A 23,503-nucleotide genomic window follows, 5' to 3' on the forward strand; every position below is an offset into this window, starting at 1 on the left:
TCATCGCCGCCGCCGCCTCCTGCCGCCGCCGCCTGCGCCTCCTTCTACTCGAGCGCCACGCTGCCGGCGCCTCCGCGGGTCAGCTCGCCGCTCTCGGCCGGCTCTCCCCCCGCCAAGCTCCAGCGGGCCGGCTCGGCCTCCGAGGGGGGGTCCCGCGGCGGCGCCTCCGCCTCGCCCGCCTCCTCCGCCGCCGCCGCCTCGCCGGGCCGCCTGGCCAAGTCCTACAGCACCAGCTCGCCCGTCGGCCTCGGAGCAGGAGCAGGAGCCGCCTCGCCCGCCCGCCTCGCCTCCCCGCCGCCGCCGCCGCCCGCCCTGGCCGCCGCCGCCTCGCCCCTCTTGCAGCAGCAGCAGCGGGAGCGCGAGCAGCACCACCAGCAGCTGAGCGCCGCCCTGGGCGCCTACGCCACCCTCTCGCCCACCAAGCGCCTCGCCCACCCCGCCGCCGCCGCCGCCGCCGCCGACCACCTCCACCTGCACCACCTCCACGCCGCCGCCGCCACCCTCCAGAGGCCCGCCAGCCTCGCAGGTAAGAGCCGCGCGCCGAGGACGGGGCCGGGGCTTGGGCCGGAGCCTCTCCAGGGGAAGGCGGGGCTGGGGCGGGGCTCATGTCGCCAGCTGGGGAAGATGGGCTTGAAGGAGGGCTTGAAGACCACCTGCCATCAGCTGCCTCACAACAGTGATAGGATATGGAGCTTCCTTAGGAAAAACCAAATTCTGTGCAACAGTCTCTTTTTAACACCTTGAACATTCTGTGTTGTGTGTGGTCTTCCTGAAGTGTTTCTCGGTGACTTGTTTGCTTTGATTTTTTCCCTGGCAAATGTGGGTCTGCCAGCCTGTGATGATCTCGTGATCCTGCAGACCAAGAAGCTTTTGAGGCCTGCCTTGCATGTGGCAATGTCGCCTTGGTGAGATGCTTGATTCGGCCTGGGAATCTCCCTTGGTGCATCATGATGTAGATTTCAGGAGTGCAGCGGTGTCCTCCAGCAAGGGGCTGTGGCAGAACCATACTGTGTGGAATTAGACACAGACATTTCATTTAGCAGATTGTCCCATCTTGTTCAGACATTATAAACCAATAACTACGTTGTGCACTGCTATGGGACATGCACACCCAAATGCCACCATTGCACTCTGCTCCCCATTCAGTTGTGAAGAAAGGGTAGTGCTGTCCCATGAGGCAGAAAATGGGAGGAGGAGGTCATGCTTGGCATTGCAAAGGTCGTGGAGCAGTGAGGCCTCCTGGCTGAGGGGTGGGGGGAGCCCTTCCCCTGGCCCAGATCTCTCCTTCAGACATGGCAGCCTCAGCCAGGGGCATTGTGGCAGCCACCAGCACCTTCCCTCCCACCTGCCCTGTGTTTTCAGACAGTGGGCAGGGCCAGATAGGGCTTCTTCTGTTCTTCTTCACCTCCCTCATGCACAGGATGTCCCTATTATTCCTAGGGCTGCCCCAGTTTCTGAAATGGCACCCAAGAGGCTCTTGGAAGTTTAAAATAAACAACATGTTTTCTTAAACATAGAGGAGAAAAGGTCAGGTGGAATCCAGGGAAAGATGTATGAGGTGAACAGACAATAAAAACTAAGGCAATCCTGTGATCACACTCAATCTAGCTAATATGTTGCCAGCAAATGAGTGGTTCGGCTTTTCATCGTCTTTGGATCTTTGAGGAGAGAGGCTTTCTTTTCCATTTCTGATTTAATACACAAGCACAGGTTTCTGGTTTCGCTGGCTCTTAAGGTTTAGAGTGCAGGAACATACAACCAGGTTCCCAATATCCTCCTGTATCCTACAGACCCAGGAGCACTCCTCTTTCAAGAGTTGTTCCCTTTTTTTGGCTTGAATGGGGATCCGCCTTGATCCACCCACTCCTTCTGCCACTTTCCCAGGCCGCAGCTAGGGGTGAGGTGCCTCTTCTTCAGCTGTCAGTTCCCAACCCTCATTTTTTAACTGTTTCTCCCCACAGAATTCACTTTGGCCAGCCTGTCATTCAGACTCTTGTCAGGCATTAACCTTTGGCAATCCATTACACTTCTCATTGGCCATTGAAGTGTGGCTAGCTGTTCAGAGCTGTAAAAACTTTACTTTGGCAGCAGCTGCCTCCACGGCACAAGGGCAGAAAGTAATCTGCGGCTGGCTCTTGCAGCAACTGTTTAGAGCCGAGTCAGAATCTCAGGGGTGTCTGCAGGATCAAATAGGCTGGGACTCTTGGCCTACTATGCTATTGAGGGCTTGGACAGGTCAGCTGCTCGCTTTCGTTGAAAACAAAACTGTACTCTCAACTGCTCATCATTCTTAGAGTGGTGAGCATGCTCAATTTTCCTCACACTTTTTTTTTTTGGGGGGGGGGAGTAATTTACAAATTATCTCTCTTTCTCTCTCTCTCTCTCTGCATATGTTGGAAGTCTAAGTACCCAGAAGTCATGGCCTTGTTGGGAGGTGGGCTTCTTTTGTTGCCTCCATGATAAACACTTGGAGGTGAGGTTTGTTGTTAGAGGGAAGCAGCAGCAGATGGTAAGGAAATGTGGGCTGGGCTAGTCTCACCAGGATTCTCAGGAGCTTCAGAAGACTGATTTCTTCTGTCACCCCGTCCCTCCCAAACTGGATCTCACCATTCCATGATGCCTAATCACACTGCCTCCCCTTTATAAATTAACCAAGCTTGCATTTTTTCTGAATACTAAGGTGTCCTAACTCTGGACTCCTTGCCTTTTTGTGTGCTTTGTTTGTTTGTGTTTGTGTGTGTTGTGTTGTAGTTGTGATGGAGACCAGCCACTTTACTGTTAGGAGGAAGGGGAACAGTTTGGAAATCTCTTTGGAATTCTCAGGAACTTAAGCAAATTAATCACACACACACACACACACCCCTTTTCATTGCTGGACTTTTATCTACTTTCAGGGTTCTCTGTTTCCTGGAGCTTGTTGTGGGGGCAGATCCCATGTATGTCTTTCTAGGAGTGTTGATTGGCCAGAGTGGGTCTTTGTTCCAAGTAGACATGCATGGGATTACATGGTCAGTCTTCATCAGAACTTTTGGAGTTGCAGAGGGGACTGGGTGATTTCAGACAAGTCACAGACTTTCAGCCTAACCTGCCTCACGTGGCTGTTGTTCAGATCAAAGGAGGAAGAGGAGAATGATGTAAGCTGCTTTGCCCCCCCCCCCCATGGAGAAAGACTGCCCTTTTCCTATGTAGAGGCTGCAGGGAATGCAATGGAAACCTGAAGTCATTCTCCCTCCATACAGTCAGAGGGGCAAATAAACAGAAGATAGGGTTGCCAGCTCAAGGTTAAGAAATTCCTGGAGATTTAAGGGGTGGAGCCTGTAGAGGAGGGTGCAAACAGGTGCAATGTTATTTTCTACTGGGGAACCACTGGAGATAATTCAGATTTGCAACTGCTCTCCACATGGCAGAGATGAGCTCCTTTTGAGGTGAGGGGGGAGTCAGTGCTTTCACTCGGGTGGATGAGAAGACTGCAAGGGTGGTGGGCACTTGCTCTCCTCTATCGCTCTTCCCTCTCTCTCCTCTATCCCTCTTCCCTCTCTCTCCTCTATCCCTCTTCCCTCTCTCTCCTCTATCGCTCTTCCCTCTCTCTCCTCTATCCCTCTTCCCTCTCCCCCTCTCTCCTTCTTCCCCCTCTATCCCTCCCTCTCCCCCTTCTTCCCCTCCCTTTTCCTCCTTCCCCTCCCTTTCTTCTCCTCTCCCCTTCCCCTCCCCTTTACCTCCCTCTCCCCTCCTTCCCCTCCCTCCCTCCTCTTTCTCCTCCCTCCCCCTCTTCCCTCCCCTTCCCTCCCCTCCCTGTCCCATCCCCTCCCCTTCCCCCTCTCCCCTCCCCCCCTAAGATTTATTATTAATTAACTAGGAATTGATTAGCAATTGGATCTATTATGCATTGTGTATTTATGTATTTATATATGTATTTAATTATGTAAATGCATACTGATCGATTTATTTTACTTATTTACATTAGCACTTTAATTTGGACTGTATGGGGGACGCTATTTTATTAATGTGCTATAGAGATATTATTATTGGACTACTCACTAGAGGGAAGATTAGGGTCTTGGGAATTTAACTGACTAAATTGTAGTAAGTCAGACAATTGGGAACTGGGGGCGGAGGGTGGACTAGGGCTCATTCATGCTCCGAACTAGACAATCAGCTAGGTGGGCACAGACATACTACTACATCTTAGATTGTATAGGAACATAGCTGGGAATGCCCGGCCAGGGGATTCCAGTGCTCCTGGGGAGGGGAAGATATGGCGGTGGGAGGGGACAGAGGAGTGGGGGAAGGGGACCGAGACAAAACAGGGCTCGGTACCCTTCCAGTCTACTTCCCATCCCAACGGTGACAGGTAGTGGAACCAGGAGAATTTGCCCACGCCCGTCATTGATGTTATGCAATGCCAGGTCTATAAATAATAAGACCGAGACTCTTAGAGACTTGCTGCTTTGGCAGGACGCAGACCTGGCTTGCGTAACCGAGACCTGGGTGCAAGAAGGGGAGACAGTGGCTCTCTCCCAGATGACCCCCCCCGGGCTACTCGGTCTTTCATCAATCACGGGTTAGTGGGCGGGGGGGAGGGGTGGCGTTATTCACATGGGAGGATTACTCCTTCCGGGCTCTCCCGGCCCCAACGATCAATGGCATTGAATGTGCCGGCCTGGCGTGGGATGTCAGAGAGGGGTTGGCAATCTGGCTGGTGTACCGTCCGCCTAACGCAACGGCCAGCGCCTTACCATCCCTGATGGAGGCGATGTCGGGCTGGACATTGGAGCACCCGAGGCTTGTGGTCCTGGGTGACTTCAATGTCCATGCTGATGACGTGGCCTCCAGTCGGACAATGGACCTAGTGTCTTCCATGGCGACACTGGGACTCTCTCAATTTATTACGACTCCTATGCATCAGGCGGGACACACATTAGACCTGATCTTTGCGTCTGGGATTCGGGTGAGCGATATCGCAACGGAGGCGGTGCCATGGTCGGATCACCTAGCCCTCAAGGCCCATATGGAGACGCCACACCAACCCTGTAAGGGCGGAGAGCCTATTTTGGCTCGCCCGCGGAGCCTGATGGACCCGGAACAGTTCCAGATGGCTCTTCAGGATCCCTGGCTCCCTGGCGATTCCCTTGATGCCCTAGTTGGTGCCTGGCAAGACCGGCTAACCAGGGCAATCAATGAGATCGCACCTCGACGTCCTCTGCGCCCTCGTTTGAAGCTGGCTCCATGGTATACCTCGGAATTACGCCAGCTGAAACAAGGACTCAGACAACTAGAGAGGCAGTGGCGGCGCACTCGTGGCGAAGCAGCGAGAACATCTTATAGAACGCTTATGAGGTCATATGAGATGGCACTCAAGGCTGCGAAGAAAGATTACTTCGCAGCCAAGATTGCGTCTGCAAATTCGCGCCCGGCACAATTGTTTAAAATAATTAGAGATTTAACTACGCTGCCCCAGGGCAGGCCAAATGTTAGAGAATTGGAAATAGGCTGTGAGGCTTTTGCAAATTTTTTTGCAGACAAAATCACGTCGCTCCGCCAGGACCTGCCCATCAAATTAGATACAGTACACGAACTGGAGGCTCCGTGCCTGTCTTCAGGTTTAGTCCTGGATCATTTCAACCCGCTCAGCCTGGAGGAAGTAGATGGAATTCTCTCCTCTGCACGCCCAACAACTTGTGATCTAGACCCATGCCCCTCCTGGCTAATTAAATCTTGCCTGAGGGAGCTTAGATGTCCTCTACGGGATATCATAAATAGATCCCTCTTGGAGGGGCGCTTTCCAACGCCCTTAAAAGAGGCCTTGGTCCGCCCCTCTTGAAAAAAAGTTCAGCAGACCCGGCCGAATTGGCAAATTACCAGCCGGTCTCGAATTTACCATTTTTAGGTAAAATTATAGAGAGGGCAGTGGCGCTGCAGTTGCAGGGTTTTCTGGATGACGCTTCCATCCTAGACCCTTGCCAGTTCGGCTTTCGCCCAGGTCATGGGACGGAGACAGTGCTGGTTGCCTTGGTGGATGACCTCCAGTGGCACCTGGATCGAGGCGGTGTGGCGGTGCTGATGTTGCTAGACCTGTCGGCCGTGTTTGGCACGGTCGACCACCAGCTGCTGACCCGCCGCCTCGCCGATGTTGGGGTTAGGGGGTCGGCCTTACAATGGCTTTCCTCCTTCCTTGAGGATCGGGGACAAAGGGTGGCAATCGGGGGTGAGCTCTCTCAGAGACGTACACTACATTGTGGGGTACCTCAGGGAGCAGTTCTCTCACCGATGCTATTTAATATCTATATGCGCCCCCTTGCCCAGATTGCCAGGAAGTATGGGCTTGGGTGTCACCAATATGCAGATGACACCCAGCTCTATCTGCTAATGGATGGCCGGCCTGGCTGCGCCCCAGAGAACTTGGACCTGGCACTGCAGGCCGTGGCAACTTGGTTAAGGCTGAGCGGGCTGAAATTGAATCCGGCGAAGACAGAGGTCCTTTGCCTGGGTCGGGGCGCTCGGGGGGGGGGAAATACCTCTCCTGGTCTTTGACGGGGCGCTGCTGAAAGCGGCGCGCCGAGTCAGAAGCCTGGGAGTTCTACTGGAGCCTTCATTATCAATGGAGGCCCAGATAGCAGCCGCTGCCAAGTCAGCCTTTTTTCTTCTGAGGCGGGCAAGGCAGTTGGCCCCCTTCCTAGAGCGTCGGGACCTGGCAACAGTGATACATGCAACAGTCACCTCGAGACTGGATTACTGTAATGCCCTCTACATGGGGCTGCCTTTGTGCCGAACCCGGAAGCTGCAGCTAGTGCAGAACGCGGCTGCAAGACTGTTGCTAGGGCTCCCAAAGTGGGAGCACATACAGCCGGGGCTGCGTGAACTGCACTGGCTGCCAGTTATATACCGGATTCGTTACAAAGTGCTGGTTATTACCTTTAAAGCTCTATATGGCCAAGGACCTGTCTACCTTAGGGACCGCCTCTCCCCATATGAACCCCAGAGAGCACTGAGGTCAGCAGGGAAGAACCTGCTGACTATCCCCAGGCCAAAGGAGGTAAGACTCCAGAGCACCCGTACTCGGGCTTTTTCTGTCATGGCCCCACTGCTCTGGAACCAGCTTCCAGAAGAAATGCGGGCCCTGCGGGACTTTGAACAGTTCCGCAGGGCCTGCAAGACCATCCTGTTCCAGACGGCCTTCACCAGCTGAAACTACTAAACTACCAGTAAACTTGCCAGTGATTGTAGCACAAAGTATTAATGTTTTTAGAATTTTAACGGATTTTAATTAACTGTAATTATTTGTTATTTATTGTATATTGTATGTATTGAGTTTTTGCTGTTAGCCGCCCTGAGCCGCATTGGTCGGGGAGGGCAAGATACAAATAAAATGTGACTGACTGACTGACTTCCCTCTCCTCTCCCCTCCCCTTCCCTCTCCCCTCTTCCATCCCCTTCCCTCCTCTTCCCTCCCTCCCTCCATCCATCCATCTATCCATCTTTTAAAAAGAACTGCTTATAACGGGAGGCTTAGACTTTCCCTCCTCATGTCATTTTCCTGAACTGAAATAGCCCCTGCAGGGAGCCAGTATTTCCTGCCCTGGGGAGACTGACATTATTGGTACAGACATGCAGCCCCTAATGAGACAAACAGCAGTTTCCTGGGGCCAGGTTAGGGAAAGTAGTGTTGTGAAGGAATCCAAGCTCCCCCCTCTCCCCATAGACCCAATCTGAATCAGGTCGTCCCTGTGCTTCTGCTCATCTCTTCTCTATCCCGGCCGTGCACCCCAGAAAGATGGAGCAGTCAGTTAGGCCCTCAGAGGTCTCTTTCAGAGTGTTAAAAGGATTAACATCCTGTTGATCTCCATCAGTTGTGTTCTACATTGTTAGTTTATTGTCTGGCTTGTATGTTGCAGGGATCGCTGAGATTAAATGGCTTTTCAGATATTACCACTAGCAGATGCTTCCCATTCTTAATAACTGGTCATAGTTTTGACTCTTATGAAATCCATGACTTTTCACATGTTATGTTTTGGTGTACACAAACAAATGGACAGTGTGAGTGTGACAGCAGCCAAGCCATGTGTGAAAGGGAGCTCAGCAGGGGGCCTCAGGGGGCTCTTGGTGGGACCTGCCCTGTAGGTTTTGGACAGCCCTGTTGCTCTGGCTGCTTTCTGCTTGCCCTGCTAACATTCATCTAATCTAAGAACATAAGAGAAGCCATGTTGGATCAGGCCAATGACCCACCCAGGCCAACACTCTGGGTTGATTTGTTCTACTAGACTTCTGATACTGCCCTCCCTGCAGGCAGGCTCAGGGCGGTGGGTGATGTTTACCCATAAAAATACATATAAAATCTGATAAATAATTTAAAATATAGTCCTATAAATACCTAGTACCGATATGGCGCCTTAGCAGACTGGGTAATTGTTGAAGACTGCCAAACTGTTAGACCACTGATGGTAATTGCCATTGATGTACTCCACTGAATGCTTGGTGGAACATCTCTGTTTTCTGCATTGCACTGAGATGAGAGTTTTGCTGCACCAACTACGCTTAAAAGTTTGACCTTAAAAATGGCCATGCTTTATATTATGAACTGTTTGAAGTCAGCTGTTTCCATAGTAACGCCCAGCATTGAATTCCTGGGTCTACAGTTGGGAGATGGGGAGAGGAAAGAGAGAGGAAGTAATTTTCAAGAAAGTATCTTCTGAAAAGGAGAAATATATAGGGCTTTTTGTTATTTGGCCTGTTTATTTCTATGGAAGGTGGTTTTCTGCTTGATGTACGCACGTTAGAAATTCGGGTCTTGTCTGCTCGTGATAGATTATGACTTCTCAAGAGAGGGAAACTGAAAAAGTCTTTGTCTTTTTTTGTTTCTTAGCACTTATTTAACTCCACTGACTAATGAACTGTTGAATCAAAGGTTGTCTTTGTTAAATATAAAGCACAGCCAGATCTTTCAATTAAACTCTTTTGATTCCTGCTGCCCGGACCATGGGAAGGGGGTGCTTTCTTTGAGGAGGGGGTGAGACTGTTGGGGAAAAAATGTTAAGCTTCTTTTAACCAATATAAAGGGGTTTTTTTCATTTTTTTAAACAGCACACCTTCTTTTCAAAGACCACCAGTAGGGTTGCTTTTAATTTGAAGAATGAGATCTCTGTTCCTTGTTTCCTGGTGTCAGTGATGGAGCTTGCAGTGGCAGCGACCTCTAAGGCTTTTGGGCAGCCATGGGGAGGGAGTTGTTTGCCCTGCAGTCCGGGGTGCTGGCATCAGTGGGGGGAGGAGGGGGTGGCTGCTGCTCCTCTTGGCTTAGGAGCTGCTGGCATGTTGGGGACTGGGGGGGTGGGGGGCGGAGGTCCTCTGACAGTCCTTCAGTGTGGCTGTTTAAAGCTGAGCCAGCATGGTGCATGTGCGTGTGTTTCTGAAATGTGCACCTGGCAAGGGGGGAAAAAACTCCGAAAGTTTGCAAACTCAGGAATTAAATTCAGGAATGTATGAGCCTCTAATACTGACCCTCCATCCTGTTTCTATACGTTGCTTTACCATATTATCAGTCATTAAGTGAAGTAAAATATTATATATGCACTTGGATCCCATTCTTCTTCTGGGGAATGAGGGGCTACATGTATGGGCTTCTTCTTCCTGCAGCCTCCTACCTGTTGAGTGAGGTCAAGGGGCACGGAGGGAACTCTGTTCAGCTATGCAGAATGGGATACGAACCTCTTGTCTGCCTGGCATGAGTCCGCCCTGTGTGGGCTGGGGCACACAGGCATATTCAGAGAGTCATCCTAAACTTAGTGGGTCTGCTCAGAATCCTGCTTAAGTCTGCTGGCTGGGCCTTACTCCCAGGGAAGTCTTAGGATTGTGCTGTCGGGGTCTCTGGTGCCACACTCCCAAGGTCGCTTTTTATTGTGCTGTTGCTGTGTCCAGAGATGGGCACAGACCAGAATACCAAGCCAGAGTCCAGCCCAGCCCAGAATACCAAGCCAGAGTCCAGCCCAGACTGGTTCAGGGCTCACAAGCCAAGGCACAGGGGAGATGCCTTCCCCAGATACTCACCTTCAGCTTTTCAGGTGGGCTTGGAATTGCATTTGGCATGACGCACACACAACACTTCTGGGTAGCATCACCTCCCACCCCAGCATGCCCACGTTTCCCAGAAGTGATGTAAGCGTGTCACCAACATGCTGCACCCTGGAGCAGGGGGCAGTGCTACCCAGAAGTGGTGGGCGTGCATTGCTTCCAGGTAACTTGAGCACGCTGGGGTGGGGCCTGATACTGCCCAAACTGGTTCTGTTCAGGTGGGGTTTTGGGCTCAGGGGTTTGGTCTGGGGGCTTGGTCTGGGGCCAGCTGACTCGTGAGCCCTGACCCAACCCAGGATTTTCCATCTGTGCCCATCCTTCACTGTCTCTCACACACAGAGATCCCAGTCTCTGAGAACATTGTCCCCCAACTCAGCTTCATCACTTCCCATTCTGTGAAGGTGATTATGGAGTCATCCCTTCCCACGTGTCTCTATTTGCTGCAAGAATAATTGGTGTTGATCTTCTCTTTCTGTCGACAGTCAAATTCCGCACTAGACCTTTATAAAGCTCTTTTGGAAGTTCAGAGCAGGAAAATAATCTTTTAAAAAACACGCTATGATTTTACATAGATTCAGTATATTTTCTGCAAGGAATATTCCATGTGCTGTGGCATTCAAGGTGTTTGTTGTTGTGGCTGGATTATGCTTTGCCTCTTGGGGCTGGAGGAGCATTCAGCTTTAAAATATGCATCATCCTGTTTTCCTCTGCTTCGAATGATTACTTGTTTTCTTTTGCCTGTTCCTAGTTTAGGGTTCGTCTTTGCAAGCTGGCTGAAATGGTTTGTTGTCAAGGTTGCAAACGCAAATGAAGGGGGTTGCCTTGCCCATTCAGGTGCTTAATGATGCCTTCTTGGCCAGGATGAAAAGAAGGCATGTAGCCAAGCCCAAAGGCCTTTTGCTCACCAAGGGGGATTCCCCCTCCCCTTTGACCAGCATGCCTCTCTCCCTTGTCATGTGGCAGTGGTCTTTGTAGCCTGCCTCTGCTTCAGAAGTCTCTTGCCCTGCTGCAGCTTGGGGAAGGGGCCTGCTGGTCAGGAAGGCCAAGGTCCATGCAGCCCTGGGCTCAGCTAGCTGACTGCTTCTTTGGACTCAGGACAGGAAGGAGCCCATTTTGTCTACTAGCTGATGTCAGAACTTGTAACTTTCCTATGTGCTGTTAGCCAGACCAACTCCATGCTGTAACCTGATACTAACCCATGCTATGCTGTATAAACAACTAACACAAGATCCCAGGGCCTGGCAATATTCTGTGATCATTGGGTTGGCAAATTTCTACCGCGGATTTATCAAGGGCTTCGCTCAGGTCATGCTCCCACTCACCGAGCTTCTAAAAACGAAAGGGAGGGGGGAGGAAGCAAAGAAACCCGGCGCACGCCTAACGTGGTCGCCCGAATGCCAACGGGTGTTCGATGAACTCAAGAGGCTATTTACGTCTGAACCTGTCCTAGCCCACCCCAATGAGTTAAAACCCTTCGTGGTGCAATGTGACGCTTCCGACGTCGCGGTGGGGGCCATACTGATGCAGAAAGATGAAGTGGGGGGGGCTCCGACCGTGTGCATACATCTCGCACAAGTTTTCTAACGAACAGAGAAATTGGTCGGTGTGGGACAAGGAAGCCTTTGCAGTCACGTTTGCCCTAAAAACATGGCGGTCTTGGTTAGAGGGAGCCCGCGTCCCTTTCGAAATCTGGACTGACCACAAAAACCTAGAAGCCCTGACCGGCCGCCACAAACTGACTGCAAAGCAGATTCGCTGGGCGGGTTTTTTCGCCAAATTTGACTTCGTGCTGAAACACATTCCCGGCACCAAAAACTTTTTGGACGACGCTTTATCCCGCATGCCCCAGCATGACAGTCAAAAGGAAGAAGTGATAGACTCCCTCATCCCCCCCCCTCAGTAGTAGCCGGAGGAGTCACCACCCGCTCAGGGAAACAGACGGGAGCCCCCGAGCCCCAACAAAAAGAGCGCTTCGCAGCGGAAGCAGAGGTGGAAGGGGATGAATGGCCTGAAGGGCTCGAGAAAGGGGAGGGGGGACTTTGGCTCCACAACGACAAGATTTACGTACCCAAAAGCCTGAGGAAAAACGTGCTGGAGCAGTGCCACTCCAGTCGCATAGCCGGGCATTTCAGTTACGTAAAAACACTGAACTTAGTGAGTAGACAATTCTGGTGGCCCAAGCTAAAAAGAGACGTGTCAGAATTCGTCATCTCTTGCCCCACATGCATCATGGCCAAACGCAGGGGGGGGAAGCCGCCGGGTCACTTGGTCCCCCTCCCCACGGCAGCCAGATCCTGGGCGGTTGTCTCTATGGACTTTATAGTAGAGCTACCGCCCTCCCAAGGGAAAACCGTCATCTTGGTGGTCGTGGACATGTTCTCAAAACAAGCCCACTTCATCCTGTGCAAAAAACTCCCCACAGCTAAGAAGCTGGCTCAACTATTCTTTAACCACGTGGTCTGCCTTCACTCATTCCCGGACAAGGTCATTAGCGACCGCGGGCCGCAGTTCGTTGCCACCTTCTGGCGGGAGTTTTGCAAAATTGCAGGCATCGAGCAGGGGCTTAGCTCTGCCTACCACCCCCAGACAGACGGACAGACGGAGAGGGTAAACGGGCTTCTGGAGCAGTATCTCCGCTGCTATGTCAACTACCAGCAGACAAACTGGGTCGAACTGCTGGCTTTCGCAGAATATGGGTACAACAACAGCCTCCATAGCTCCACAAAAACCTCCCCCTTCCAGATAGTGAATGGTTACGAGGGGAAGCCCTTCCCGCATCTCCCTCTCCCAGCAGGGTCCCCCGAACCAACGTCCTGCCAACAGTGGTGGGAGGGGGTGCGCGAGGGTTGGAAGGTGATACAAGAAAACCTGGAGGAAGCGAAGGAGGAGTACAAACGCCATTTTGACAAAAAACACTCCCCCCAATGGGAGCTCAAGGAGGGGGAAACGGTATTCTTATCGACCAAAAACTTCCCTCTGCCTCAGGGGTGCCGCAAGCTAACCTCCAAATACCTTGGTCCCTTTAAGATCAAAAAAGTAATCAACAAGGTAACCGTAGAATTAGAGCTACCCAAGTTACTGAGTAAGATCCACCCTGTTTTTCATTGCAGCCTTCTTCGCAAAGATCCTGGAGCTACATCTTGGCACCCTCGCCCTCCAGAGCCACCTCCTACTCGAGTGAAGGGCCAGAGCCACCATGAGGTGCAGGAGATCCTGGACTCCATGGTCAAGCGAGGGGTGTTGTACTACCTTATTAGGTGGAAATACTTCCCCCCCCGAGTTGTGACGAATGGGTCAAAGCCAAAGATGTATCCGCCCTGCAGTTGCTCAAGAAATTCCACCTACTGTACCCACACAAGCCCAAGACGAAGAGCAGTATGTCAGAACTTGTAACTTTCCTATGTGCTGTTAGCCAGACCAACTCCATGCTGTAACCTGATACTAACCCATGCTATGCTGTATAAACAACTAACACAAGATCCCAGGGCCTGGCAATATTCTGTGATCACTGAAGGGTAACCGATAGCCTAGGGTCCACATCTGCAGGTGGCCTTTTGAAGCCAGGCCGCTTGGCCTTCACAGCAGGAGAGCATCCTCCCTTCTGATAACAGAGCCTGGGAAGGAGACACTTGTCTGCAATCCGTGTGAAAGATGACTTTATGGTATCTCTTCTGACTGCATAAAATGTAACCAAATGCCAGTACTGGCATTACTGTTATCTCGTACCTCCAGCACTATAGTTCTCAATAAAGATCCTATACTTTGTAACGAGTTTGGGAATCGTCTGAAGTTCTTCAAGTTCTGACAGCTGATAGGATGGGATTCTTCAGCGTTGTTACTCCTGACCTGACATCTTGTCCTTATTGCCAAGCCCATCCCAGCAGCCAGATTCAGTTTTGAACAGACAAGCTTAGAATCAAGGTGCTGTCCAAGAACAAGGAGGGAAAGACATGGCTTTATCGTCATCACTTGTATCGTATTGTGTTCATCCCGTGGTTTTCCCAGTTTATCCCAGTCACGGTAAACATACTGGCTGAGGGATTCCATTTCTTTTGTGCCCAGCAGGGACAAGGGGTTGTGGGGAACTCAACGGGCCTCTGGCCTGGTCCAGCAGCACTTCTCTTCTGTCCAAACATGAGGAAGATTTGACCTCTGCCGTATCGAGTTCTTCTTGTTTATGGAGCAGTTTGTTCCTAGATGTTTTCAGACTCTCTGCATGTCAGATAGAGGGATGTGGATTTTATAAGTGGAACAGGCAGTTTGTAAACTGGAGGGTCATTTTTTTGCCAATGGTGGCAGAGGGAAGAGTAGATGCTGTCAGTCATCCTAAAGAATGTTTCAGACCCTGGTTGCTGCAGAACTGGAGCTCCCAAGCCCTCTTATCAAGCAGCGCCTCATGATGTTGAAAAACCAGGCCTCGTATTCAGTGGAAGCTCACAGGAGCGCAGCTCCTGAATCTTTCTGAAAGTTCCACCTCCTCCTCCTGAGAGTTCCACCTCCTTGTCTATTGAATAGTATGTGCAGCTGCATAACAATCCCTGGATGAGCTCCACCACCTATTTTTCGACAAAATGACCCCTGTGAAAAACAAACCTGTATGCACTCTGTGGCAGGGGTGTTTTCACTGCAGTGTTTATGGGATTTCTATCCCACCTTTCCCACCAAAGCAGGCTCAGTGAGAGTTACAGCATAAAACCATATGGTAGTGGACAATATAATAAAATTGTTTAAAAATCTAAAATTGCATCCATTTTAAGTAACATTAAGATGGCAGACATTAATTCTTGGGTTTAATCAAGCTTCTCAACGTCCTCTTCATCCCCGCTCACGATCTGTCCCATGGTATACACCGGAGCTGTGATTGATGAAACTAGAGAGACGTGGTGACGTACTCCTGAGGAAGCGACGAGAACATCTTATAGGTTGTTTATGTGGACCTATGAGATGGCAGTCCGAGCTACAAAGAAAACTTACTTTGCGACCTGGATTGCGTCTGTGACCTCGCACCCAGCACAATTATTTAGTATAATTCGGTCACTGACAACCTTATCTCAAGGTAAACCAAATGTTAGGGAATTGGAAGTCGACTATAAGGCTTTTGCAAGCTTTTTTGCAGATAAAGTCTCGTCACTCACGACCTCCTCGCCACAATTGTTACAGTGAAAGAACTCTAGGCACCAAGCACGTCTTCTGGTCCATTTTTTGACTCCTTCACTGCACTCAGCCTGGAGGAGGTTGACAGGATCCTTTCTGCGGTACGCCCTACCACCTGTGGGTTGGATCTGTGCCCGTCTTGGTTTGTAAAAGCTAGCCAAGTGACGCTATGCGAACCACTGCAGGTGGGATCTCTCCCACACCTCTTAAAGAGGCTGTGGTCCATCCCCTCTTGAAAAAAAACATCTGCAGACCCGGCTGAATTGGCGAACTATCGGCTGGTGTTGAACCAATTGGGCGGTGGTAACTCAGCCACAGGGATTCCTAGATGACATTTCCGCACTGGATCCATTCCAGACTGGCTTTCGACCAGGTGTCATGACCCAGATGGGGGGGGGGTGAGGTTGCCACCTGACGCTGCCACCACTCTGGAATGAGGGTCCCTTGGGAAGGCCCAGAGTCCTCTCCCAAGCCCTTCCGATCCCTTGCTTTGGCCAAGAAAATAGGTGTATAGGCCAGGCAGAGTAACAAACAAAAAGGTTTATTTTAAACAGGAAAATCAGTAAAGGGGAAGTGAAAGATAAGGTGCTTTAAAACTATAGTAATGTCAGTGAAGGAAAATAAATATAAAGTCCCTAACGCAACTGAACTTGACTGTCCCTTGTCTGTTAGGCCCCAGGCCTCGGCCTGCTCCCTCTCTCCCTCAGAGTGAGGGTCTTCCTCCTAGCAGCAGCCGTCCTGCCTGCTTGACCTCTCAGGAGGAAAGAATAGCATCTGTCTCCCGAGACATCTTTTAAACTATTCCCCTCAGAGTCTACTTGAACTCTGATTGGCTGAAACCAGCGCCGAGTATTCTAGGGTTTGTAGGCTGTCTCTCCCTACTGACACACAGGCCTCACAGGCTCCCTAGGCCCACTAGGCATCTCTCGCACAGCACAGCACAGATCATGACACCAAGTCATGAGACGGAGATGGTTCTGGTGTGAAATGGACAAACTAACTAGAACACTAAGAGACTATGATTTAGAGATATTCAAAAGGGAGTGGAGAAAATTTAAAGGATATATGGAGAAAACTTGGAAAGTAAAGAAACATTGGACAATTTTTTAGTAGTAAGAATATATACATTGAACTTTAGCAGTTAGAAGTGCCTTTAATATTGATTTTGAATTTATAACCTCGGGGAAGTCAACATTGGAGGGAGGGGGGATGGAAATGTCATATGGGTTAATGCGAGGGAAAAAAAATTAAAAAATAGTTAAGTTTTGTAACCATATGCTACCAATAAATTGTTTAAACACAAGAATTAAAATACAATAGTAATTTACATAATTAAAACACTAATATATCGATACATCAATCCATGTCAGTGTGCTATCTTATAGACTTCCTTAAGAGTATTTCAGTGCTTGTCAACTATAAGCCAACCGGAAGAGGACTGTCTTACAGGCCCTGCGGAACTGTCCAATGTCCCGCAGGGCCCTGACCTCTTCCGGTAACTAGTTCCACCAGCAAGGGGCTGTGATTGAGAAGGCCCTGTCCCTCGTTGTCTTCAACCGGGCCTCCTTTGGCCCGGGGATTACAAGCAGATTTCGAGAGCCAGATAGCACTCTCTGGGGGACATATGGGAAGAGACGGTCCCTAAGGTAGGCAGGTCCTAGGCCATATAGGGCTTTAAAGGTAATAACCAGCATCTTGTACCGGACTCGGTATATTATTGGCAACCAGTGCAGTTCCCGGAGGCCCAGCTGAATGTGCTCCCGTCTAGGTAGCCCTAATAACAGCCGAGCGGCGGCATTCTGCACTAGCTGCAACTTTCGGGTTTGGCACAGGGGCAGCCCCATGTAGAGAGCATTACAGTAATCCAACCTTGAGGTGACCGTTGCATGGATCACTGTTGCCAGATCGTCCTGCTCCAGGAAAGGAGCCAACTGCCTCACCCGCCTAAGATGAAAAAATGCGGACTTAGCAGTGGCTGCTACTTGGGCCTCCATAGTTAAGGCAGGCTCAAGTAGTACCCCCAAGCTCTTGACCCTGTGCGCCATTGTCAGTGGCACACCGTCAAGGCCTGGAAAGGGAATTTCCCCTCCCAGACCACGGCGACCCAAGCAAAGGACCTCTGTCTTTGCTGGATTTAGTTTCAACCTACTCAGCCTGAGCCATCTAGCCATGGCTTGTAATGCCAGGTCCAGGTTTTCTGGGACACAGTCAGGCCTTCCGTCCATGAATAGATAGAGCTGGGTGTCATCAGCGTACTGGTGGCAACCCAGCCCATACCTCCGGGCAATCTGGGCAAGGGGGCGCATGTAGATGTTAAACAACATTGGGGAAAGAACTGCCCCCTGAGGCACCCCACAATCAAGCGTGTGCCTCTGGGACAACTCACCCCCAATTACCACCCTTTGTCCCCGACCATCAAGGAACGAGGAGAGCCATTGTAGGGCCAACCCCTGAATCCCCGCATCGGCGAGACGGCAAGTCAGCAGCTGATGGTCAACCGTATCGAACGCTGCAGATAAGTCTGACAACACCAGCACCGCCGAGCCGCCTCGATCCAGATGCCTCTGGAGATCATCCATCAGAGTGACCAGCACTGTCTCCGTCCCATGACCCAGACGAAAGCCGGACTGATGGGGGTCGAGAACGGAAGCATCCTCCAGAAAACTCTGCAACTGCAATGCCACTGCCCTCTCAATGAGTTTACCCAAAAAGAGTAAATTCGAGACTGGCCGATAGTTTGTCAATTTGGCCGGATCTAACGTTGGTTTTTTCAATAGAGGGCGGACCACAGCCTCTTTCAGAGGTGCTGGAAAATGCCCTTCCATCAGGGATTTGTTTATGATATCCCGTACAGGATATCTAAGCTCCCTCTGGCAAGCTTTAATAAGCCAGGAGGGGCAGAGGTCCAGATTACAGGTTGTCGGGCGAGCAGACACGAGAATCCTGTCAACTTCCTCCAGACTGAGAGCATTGAAACCATCCATGACACACTCCAAAGACAGGCACGGAGCCTCAGGTTCACATATTGTCTCCAATATGGTGGGGAAGTTGTGGCGGAGCGACGCGACCTTACCTGCAAAAAAGTTCGCAAAAGCCTCACAGCCAATCTCCAATTCATTAAAATTTGGTCTGCCTTGTGGCAGAGTTATAAGGGTCCGAATTGTATTGAACAGTTGTGCCGGGTGCGAAGTTGCAGATGCAATCTTAGCCGCAAAGTGTGTTTTCTTTGTGGCCTTGACTGCCATCTCATAGGACTTCATAACTTCTCTATAAGATGTTCTAGTCACTTCGTCTTGAGTACACCGCCATTGCCTCTCTAGTCGTCTGAGTCCATGCTTTAATTGCCATAACTCCTGGTTATACCAGGGTGCCGGCTTTGGGCGGGGGTGCAGAGGACGCCTAGGTGCGATCTCATTGATGGCCCTGGAGAGTCTATCATTCCAAGACTCTACCAGGTCATCTAAGAAATTGCCAGGGAGCCAGGGAGCCCGTAGAGCCCTCAGGAAGGGTTCCGGATCCATCTGACTCCGTGGGCAAGCTAAAATACGCTCGCTGCCTAAATGGGCTTGGGGTGGGACATCCACACGAGCCTTGAGGGCATATTGGTCCGACCATGGCACTGCTTCGGCAGTAACATCGTCCACCGAGACTCCTGCCACGAAGATCAAGTCTAACATGTGCCCCGCCTGGTGAGTGGGCGTTGTAACAATTTGGGAGAGTCCTAGTGTCGCCATGGATGACACCAGGTCTGTCGCCTGACTGGAGGTCACATCATCGGCATGCACATTGAAGTCACCCAGGATCAAGAGCCTTGGATGCTCCAATGCCCAGCCTGCTGCGGCCTCCAGTAGGGACAGTAAGGTGCCAGCCGGTGCGTTAGGCAGTCGGTACACCAGCCAGATCGCCAACCCCTCCCCAATGTCCCATGCCAGACCGGCACATTCAATTCCCTCGATCTCCGGGGCCGGGAGAGCCTGGAAGGAGTAAGCCTCTCGTATGAATAGAGCCACCCCTCCCCCCGCCTGCTAGTCCGTGACTGGTGAAAGACCGAGTATCCTGGGGGCACCATCTGGGAGACGTCAACCCTCCGTCGCGTCGAAACCAGAACCTCGATAATATTTCTAATTGTAACAAATGGAGCAAAAATCTCCTGAACTATTTACTAGTTTATGTGGAACAGACAAAAAACCCTCCACAAAGCAATTTTTAAAAATCCAGAAGTAACATTTAAAAAAAAACCCAAAAAAGTCTTCAGGAAAAAAATGACCCCCCCCCCTTCACATCTGTAATAATAATGATAATGATCAGGTATCCTATACCTAACTCTACTCTGTAATGGTTCGAGCCAACAGTTTAACTAGACAGTTTGGGCAATTTGAGCTGGTATGAGCAGGTTTAGGCCGGTCCCATGTGTCAGAACTGGAGAAACTTCAATCAAGGCCCAAACTCGTTACAAAAGTATAGGCTTTATTGAGAACTACAGAGGTAGAGGTACAAGATAACACTGATGCCAAGCCTGGCATTTGTTACAGTTTTATGCGGTTGTTGTAGCAATGCTAGAAGCAATAATAAAACCATCTTTCACACGGTTTGGAGACGACTGTCTCCTTCCCAGGGATTGTTATCAGGAGGGAGGATAGCGTCCCGCTGTGAAGGCCTGTTCGGCTTGGCTTCAAAGGCCACCTGCAGATGTTGAACAGGGGTTATCTGCCATCCTTCAGTGATCACAGTTTGTTTGAAATGCACATGAGTCTGTGTTAGTGGCCTAGCACAAAGCACATTGGGTTAGTCTTTGGTTACAGCATGGAGTCAGTTATGCTAACAGTGCTTAGTGAAGTTACAAGTTCTGACACCATGTGGGTGTCTATTGCCTCAAAGTCTGGAGGAATACCTCCATCTTATAGGCCCTGCATAATTGCAACACATCCCGCAGGGCCCTGATCTGTTTAGGGAACTCATTCCACCATGTCAGGGCCTGAACCAAAAAGGCCCTGGCCCTAGCTGAGGCTAGACTTTTGGTCCTGGTCTCCAGAGTCTGGAGTCTCGGTGTGATGCTGGATGTCTCCTTACCAATGGAGGTCACAGCAGTTGCCAGATCTTCCTTCTTTCATCTTTGGCAGGTTTGGCAGCTTGTCCCCTACACCTCTCAACTCACAACTTGGCAACTGCTATTCCTGCAACAGTTACTTCCAGGGCAGACTATTGTAACTCATTCTACGCAGGCCTACCCTTGCATCTGATCGGGAAATTACAGCTCATGCAGAATGCAGCAGCACGCCTGCTGTTTGTAGTGCCTTTGCGAGCACACATTCAGTCAGTCCCCCGCAGACTGCACTGGTTGCCAGTAGAATTCCAAATCTGGTCCAACATATTGGTTTTAACCTTCAGGGCCCTGAATGGCCAAGGACCAACATACTTGCGAGACCACCTCTCCCATATGTACCCTGAAGGGCCCTAAGATCGGCTGATCAACATCGACTGGCAATTCCTAGTAATTTGCAAAACTCCCGCCAGAAGTTGGCAACGAACTGCGGGCCCCGGTCACTGATTACTTTATCCGGGAAGGAGTGTAGTTTAACCACGTGGCTAAAGAATAAATAAGCCAGTTTCTTGGCGGTGGGGAGCTGTGTGCAGGGAATAAAGTGGGCCTGTTTTGAAAAAGTGTCTACTACCACCAGTATTACTGTTTTGCCACGAGATGGTGGTAGTTCTACTATGAAGTCCATGGAGACTACTGACCAAGGTCTGGTGGCAGTTTCTATTGGTTTGAGGAGTCCGGGAGGTTCCCCCCCACCGCTCCGCTTTGCCATGATGCAGATCGGGCAGGAGGAGACAAATTCTGACACATCCTTTTTTAGGGATGGCCACCAGAATTGTCTGCTGGTCAGATGGAGCGTTTTTACATACCCGAAATGCCCAGCCAGCTTGTTTGAATGACAGAATTGTAACACCTCTTTTCTCATGCTTTTTGGGACATAAATCTTTTCTCCACGGTACCACAACCCATCCTCCCTTTTCTGAACCTCCCCCAGTCTGTCTTCCCCCTCCTTTTCGGTCTCTGCTGCCATTTTCTCTGTTCCCCATCCCTCCCATTCACGTTTATTTTGAGAACAGGTAGTGACGACTGCTGCTACTTGGGAGGGGGGAACCAGGGAGTCTACTTCCTCCTTCTGGCTGTTGTGCTGAGGCAACCTGGAGAGGGCGTCAGCCAAGAAGTTTTTCGTGCCAGGAATATGCTTAAGCATGAAGTCAAATTTCAAGAAAAATCCCGCCCACCAGATTTGCTTTTCACTCAGTTTTCTCTTCCCCGTGAGTGCTTCGAGATTTTTATGGTTGGTCCAGATCTTGAACGGTACTTTCGCCCCCTCCAACCAGGACCTCCAAGTTTTTAATGCAAAAGTTACCGCAAACGCCTCTTTGTTCCACACCAACCAATTCCGTTGCTCATTGGAAAATTTCTTAGATATGTAGGCACATGGCCTCAATCCCCCTTCCTCATCTTTCTGCATCAGAATGGCCCCCACGGCCACATCGGAGGCGTCACATTGCACAATGAAGGGTCTTAGCTCATTGGGGTGGGTCAGGACCGGCTCACTCGTGAACAGCCATTTCAATTTGTCAAATGCCGTTTGACATTTAGACGTTCAGATTAAGCGGGCCCCTTGCCGTTTAGCCTCTGGCCCTTTCCCCTTCATTTTTAACAACTCTGTTAGGGGAAGCATTATTTGTGCGAACCCTGGTATGAAGGTCCTATAAAAATTTGCGAAACCGAGGAACAATTGGAGCTGTCTACGTGTCCTCGGGGGGTGCCCAATCTAATACAGCTTGCACTTTCGCCGGGTCCATTGCCAATCCCTTCTCAAGAGACTCTAAACCCCAGATAGTCCTGTTCCGTCTTGTGGAACTCACATTTTGACAGTTTAGCGTACAGTTTGTTTTAACAAGGTGTCTAGTACCTTCCGTACTAACATTACATGGGATTTCTCGTCTTGTGAATAAATAATGATGTCATTCAGGTACACCACCACCCCCTTGAACAAAAAGTCTCTTAGCACATCATTTATAAAGTTCATGAACACCCCCAGGGCCCCCTGTAGTCCGAACGGCATCACCAGGTACTCAAACTGTCCCATAGGTGTGTTAAACGCCGTCTTCCACTCATCCCCCTCCTTTATGCGCACTCGGAAGTACGCATTCCGCAAGTCCAGTTTTGTAAAGATTTTCCCCTCAGAAACTGTGCTCAATAGATCCTTAATGAGGGTGTGATAACTGGCCTGGGAATCTATCTTTGTAGTTATGTGTGAATGCTCTCCTATTACCCTCCCCTTAGGAATTCTTTTGAAGTGTATCTTATAATGCTTGTATCAATGTATTGGTTTCATTCAACTCAAGCGTCCAGCTTGAGCCACAGTAACGGTCAATCAATAAATGATGTCTTTGTTTCATCTCTGACTCCATGTTGAATCCGTCTACTTGACATTTTGAGTAGAATTGGGCTATCTTGACACAAAGAGGTCATACGTGAGTCTGCTTGTTGAATCAGTGGGTTTTGACATGACTTGTCTGTGTCGTGGTGGGACCAGAGTGGGTAGGAAGCGGAGCCACCTGCCTTCCGGGCAAAACTGGCTGTGCTTTTTGGAGGAGGCGAGGCTCTTGTCCTGCTCCCATAGAATGAAAGCGTCCTTTGGCCCCAAGTCCCTCTGTACTCCTGATGGATCACTTTAATTAAAGTTAGGTTTTGTTTTCCCCAGGCAGAGACTTGAAAATCTAATCTAAAGAGTCCAGTGTTGCTTCTAGCCAAGGAGCGGGCTCTAATCAGATTTGTGGGTGACACAGAGATGGGGAAAACTGGCTGAGAAAATAGCGACAGAAATAACTCAGTTGAGCTGTGCTGTAAGCAGATCTTGTGGTGTTTGAACGTCTGACTCATGATGCCGGAGAAGATTCTTGGGGACATATTCGATGAGCCCCACTCTAAACATGGCAGCCCCATTGCTGCCAGGCAGCATGAGAGTCGAGAGGGAACAGGGCACCGTGCTGAGGATGAGGGGAATAAGAACATAAGAGAAGCCATGTTGGATCAGGCCAATGGCCCATCCAGTACAACACTCTGTGTCACACAGTGGCAAAAAAATTTATATACACACACACACACACTGTGGCTAATAGCCACTGATGGACCTCTCCTCCATATTTTTATCTAAACCCCTCTTGAAGGTGCTTGTGGCCGCCACCACTATGCTTGTGGCCGCCACCACCTCCTGTGGCAGTGAATTCCACATGTTAA

The 23,503-nt window shown here is 50.4% G+C and overlaps 1 protein-coding gene across 3 annotated transcripts in view; it reads left to right on the forward strand.

Annotated features, from left to right (window-relative positions):
* Nucleotides 1–460: 460 nt before the first annotated feature.
* The window catches only part of CTNND2 (catenin delta 2), a 492,702-nt gene continuing 469,659 nt past the window's right edge, over nucleotides 461–23,503 (forward strand). For 2 of the 3 annotated variants that reach the window (XM_060244322.1, XM_060244325.1), the window contains exon 1: nucleotides 477–526. The gene's annotated coding sequence lies outside the window, so the exon portion shown is untranslated. Of the gene's footprint in view, nucleotides 527–23,503 lie in introns of all 3 variants that reach the window. The other variant, XM_060244323.1, reaches the window with a different exon arrangement.

Source organism: Heteronotia binoei, chromosome 7, assembly GCF_032191835.1.
Source record: "Heteronotia binoei isolate CCM8104 ecotype False Entrance Well chromosome 7, APGP_CSIRO_Hbin_v1, whole genome shotgun sequence".
In the NCBI taxonomy this organism is placed as follows: domain Eukaryota; kingdom Metazoa; phylum Chordata; class Lepidosauria; order Squamata; family Gekkonidae; genus Heteronotia; species Heteronotia binoei.